This window comes from Theropithecus gelada, chromosome X, assembly GCF_003255815.1.
Source record: "Theropithecus gelada isolate Dixy chromosome X, Tgel_1.0, whole genome shotgun sequence".
Lineage (NCBI taxonomy): Eukaryota > Metazoa > Chordata > Mammalia > Primates > Cercopithecidae > Theropithecus > Theropithecus gelada.
In genome coordinates, this window is record NC_037689.1 from 91,154,164 (window position 1) to 91,159,470 (window position 5,307).

A 5,307-nucleotide genomic window follows, 5' to 3' on the forward strand; every position below is an offset into this window, starting at 1 on the left:
GGGAGACTCCATCAAAAAAAAAAAAACAAAAAAAAAAACAAAAAAAACCTAACACCAATTTCACCAATTTTCCTCAAATTATTAAAAAATGTTAAATATTGGCCAGGCTCAGTGGCTCACAACTGTAATCCCAGCATTTTGGGAGGCCAAGGCAGGCGGTTCATGAGGTCAGGAGATCGAGACCATCCTGGCTAACATGGTGAAACCCTATCTCTACTAAAAATACAGAAAATTAGCTGGGCATGGTGGCAGACGCCTGTAGTCCCAGCTATTCAGGAGGCTGAGGCAGGAGAATGGCATAAACCGGGGAGTCAGAGTTTGCAGTGAGCAGAGATCACGCCACTGCACTCCAGCCTGGGGACAGCCTGAGACTGTCTCAAAAAAAAAAAAGTTAAATATTAGCAGTTTCTCCATAACTGATTCTATGAAGCCAGAATTACTTTTATACTAAAACTAGATATAAACAAAAAAAAGTATAGGCCAATATCTCTGATAAATATAGAAAAAAATCCTCAACAAAATACAAGCAAAGGGAATTCAACAGCACATTAGAAAGATAACACATCATGATCAAATAAAATTTATTTCAGGTGGGCAAGGATGGTTTATGATACAAATTAATAAATGGTAAATTACCTCAACAGAATGAATGACAAATAACATTTAATCATCTCAATAGGTACAAAAAATATTTAAATGAATTAACCATCCCTTCATGATAAAAACTCCCAACAAACTCGGTATAGAAGGCCCACTTTACCAATTCTATTCAACACAGTACTACAATTATACCCAAGCAGTCAGGCAAGAGAAATAAAAGCCTTCCCAATTGTAAAAGATGAGGTTAAACTGTCCCTCTCTGTAGATGACAAAATGTTATATTTAGAAAAACCTAAAGACTTCATAAAAAACACTTTGATCTGATTAATAAATTTAGTAAAGTTTCAGAATAAAAATCATCATATAAAAAACAGTAGTGTTTTTATACACCAATAATGAACTAGCTATAAAAAGGAAATCAAGAAGATGATACCATTTTCAATAGCTACAAAATACATACTGTAAAATAAAAAGCATCCAAGACCAGTCTCAATCAATTTAGACAATTATTTTGCCAAGGTTAAGGACATGCTTATAACACAGCCTCAGGAAAATATGTGCCCAAGGTGGTCAAGCTACAGCTTGGTTTTATACATTTTATGGAGACGTAAGACATCAATCAATACATAAAGATATACATTGGTTTGGTCCCCAAATGTGGAACTACTCAAAGTTGGGGTTTCCAAGTCATAGGTGGATTCAAAGATTTTCTGATTGGCAATAGGTTAAAAGAGTTTATCTAAAAACATAGAATCAGTAGAAGGTAATGTCTTGGTTAAGATAAGAAGTGGTGGAGTCCAAAGAGCTTATTATGCAAATGAAGCCTCCAGGTAGCAGGCTTCAGAGACAATAGATTGTAAATATTTCTTGTCAGACTTACAGAGTCTGTTATGGTGGTCTTAAGATCTCTGTTTTAATGTTAATGCTGGTCAGCTGTGCCTAAATTCAAAAAGGGAGGAAAGTATAAGGCATGTCTGACCACCCATTCCCATTATGGCTAGTGTTTCAGGTTTACCTGAGAAAGACTTTGGCTTAGAGAAGGGGTCCATTCAGTTGGATGGGGAGCTTTGAATAATTTTTTTGTTTGTTTATAGTACTCGGGAATAAATTTATTCAAGGAGGTAAAATGCCTCTACAGCAAGAACTATGGAACAGTGATTTAAAAAATGAAAGAGAACACAAACAATTAGAAAGCCATCCCATCCTCATGGATCAGAAAAAGTCATATTGTTAAATAGCCATATTTCTTAAAGCAGTCTTCAGATTCAATGCAATTCTCATCAAAATACCAATGACGTTTGTCACAGAAAAAAAATTTTTAATTTATTTTTAAATTTTTAAATGTATATGTAATAAAAAAAGAGCTAGAATAGCCAAAGCAATCTTGAGCAAAAGGAGCAAAGCTGAAGACGTCACACTGCCTGACTTCAAATATATGACAAGGCTATTTCTATGGTTTGGATATTTGATCCATCCATATATCAGGTTGAAAATTAATCCCAAATGTTGGAGATGGTGCCTAACTGAAGGTGTTTGGATAATGAGGGTATATGTCTCATGAAGGATTTGGTTTTATACTCACAGTAATGAGAATGTTCTTGCTTTATTAAGAGTTCTCCCAAGAATTGTTTGTTAAAAAGAGCATGGCACCTCCCCCCACTCTCTCTTTCCTTCTTTCTCATCATTTGATTTCCACACACTGGCTCTTTTTTGCTTTCCACCTTGAGTGGAAGCGGCCTGAGGCTCTTAACAGAAGCAAATGCTGACTCAATGTTTAGTGTGTAACCCACAGAACTCTGCTAAATAAACCTATTTGCTTTAGAAACTATCCAGCCTCAGATACTCCTTTATAGCAGCACAACCTAAAACAGTTATAATACTTAAACATCATGGTATTGGTATAAAAACAGACACACTGACCAGTGGATCAGAATAGATGACCCAGAAATGCATCTATGTATATACAGCCAACTAACTTTTGAAGAAGGTGCCAAGAACCAAAACTAAGGAAAGAACAACCTTTTCAATAAACTGTACTGAAGAAACTGGATGTCCATATGCAGAAGAATGAAACTAGACCCCGTCATGCGTGTCCGTGTGAAGAGACTACCAAACAGGCTTTGTGTGAGCAACATGGCTGTTTATTTCACCTAGGTGCAGGCGGGCTGAGTCCAAAAAGAAAGTCAGTGAAGGGAGATAAGGGTGGGGCCATTTTATAGGATTTGGGTAGGTAAAGGAAAATTACAGTCAAAGGGGGTTTGTTGTTCTCTGGCGGGCAGGAGTGAGGGTCACAAGGTGCTCAGTGGGGGAACTTTTTGAGCCAGGATGAGCCAGGAAAAGGAATTTCACAAGATAATATCATCACTTAAGGCAAGGACCGGCCATTTTCACTTCTTTTGTGGTGGAATGTCATCAGTTAAGGCAAGGCAGGGCATTTGCACTTCTTTTGTGATTCTTCAGTTACTTCAGGGCATCTGGGTGTATGCGTGCAAGTCACCGGGGATGCGATGGCTTGGCTTGGCTTGGGTTCAGAGGCCTGACAGACCCCATCTGTCATTATGTTAAATAAAACTATTCAAAATGCATTAAAGACTTAAACATAAAACTTATGATTATAAAACTACTAAAAAGAACATAGGGAAAACACACTAGAACATGAATCCACACAAAGATTTTATAGCTTAGACTGCAAAAGCACCAGCAACAAAACATACAAATAGAAAATTGAACTAAACTGAAAAACTTTGTACAACTAATAAAACAAGAGAGTTAACAGATAACCCGATAAGTGGAAGAAAATGTTTGCAATTTATTTATCTGACAAGGGACTAATATCCAGAATACACAAGGAACTTAAACAACTCAACAGCAAGAAATCAAATAAACTCATTAGAAAGTGGCCAAAAAAATAAATAGACATTTCTCAAAAGAAGATATGCAAATATCTGTCAGATACTGGAAAAATGCTCAACATCACTAATCAACAGAAAAATGCATAGCAAAACCAGAATGAGATATCATCTTATCCCAATTATAATGGCTACTATAAAAATAAAAATAACAGATGCTGCGAGGCCAGGCGCAGTGGCTCATGCCTGTAATCCCAGCACTTTGGGAGGCTGAGGCGGGTGAATCACGAGGTCAGGAGATCACGACAATCCTGGCTAGAATGGCGAAACCCTGTCTCTACTAAAAATGCAAAAAAAAAAAAAAAAAAAAAATTAGCCGGGCATGGTGGTGGGTGCCTGTAGTCCTGGCTACTCGGGAGGCTGAGGCAGGAGAATGGCGTGAACCCAGGAGGCGGAGCTTGCAGTAAGCCAAGATCGCACCACTGCACNTTTTTTTTTTTTTTTTTTTTTTTTTTGATGGAGTCTCACTCTGTCACCCAGGCTAGAATGCAGTGGCTCAATCTCGGCTCACTGCAACCTCCGCCTCCTGGGTTCAAGCGATTCTGCTGCCTCAGCCTCCTGAGTAGCTGGTACCACAGGTGCACGCCACAAAGCCTGGTTAATATTTTGTATTTTTAGTAGAGATGGGATTTCACCGTGTTAGCCAGGTTGGTCTGGATCTCTTGACCTCGTGATCCACCCACCTCAGTCTCCCAAAGCGCTGGGATTACAGGCTTGAGCCACTGCGCTGGACCCAAGAAAGGGGAATCCTTATGCACTGTTGGTAGGTAAGTAAATTAGTACAGCCAATATGGTAAAGAGTTTGAATGTTTCTCAAACAAGTAAAAATTGAGCTACCATATGATCTAGCAATCCTACTACTGGGTAGTTTTCCAAAGGAAAATAAATCAGTATATCAAGAGATATTATCACTTCTATGATTATTGTAGCACTATTTACAACAACAAAGATAAGAAATCAATCTGTGTCCATTCACAGATAAATGGATAAAGAAAATATACTACATATACACTATGGAATACTATTTGTGCATAACAAAGAATAAAATTCTGTCATTTGCAGCAACATGGATTGAATTGGAAGTCATTATGTGAAGTGAAATAAGCCAGGCAGAGGAAAAAAAAAAAATCACGCATACTCACTCGTATGTGGGAGCTACAAAAATTGACCTCATGGAGTTAGAGGAAATGATTATTACCAGAGGCTGGGATTGCTGTGTTTGAGGGGGATATGTAAAGAGTTTGGTTAATGGGTAAATAGATACCCATTAGATATCTATTTAGATGGAATAAATCTAAATAGATGGAATAAATCTTAATGTTCAATAGCAGCTTAGCACAACTATAATTAACAGCAACGTATTGTATCTCTTAAAATAGTTGTAAGAAAAAAACTTGAAATGTTTCCAAAACATAGAAATGATAAACAGTTGAGGTGAAATAATATTCTAAATACCCTGACTTGATCATTGCTCACTTTATGTGTGTACCAGAATATTACATGTGTCCCATAAATATGTACAAATATATAACAATTAAATATTTAAAAGTTTCAGAGATTATAAATGGGCTTTTAAAAACACTTGATCTAGCTATCTGTTGTCTACATGAGACTCACTTTAGTACTAAGGGCATACATAGGTTAAAAGTGAAAGAATGAACAAGAATATTTCATGCAAATAGTTACCTAAGGAGAGCAGGATTGGTTACACTAATGTCAGACCAAATAGAAACTTAGTCAGCATATGTTATAGGACACTAATAAGGGCATTATATATTGGTGGTAAAACTATTAGACA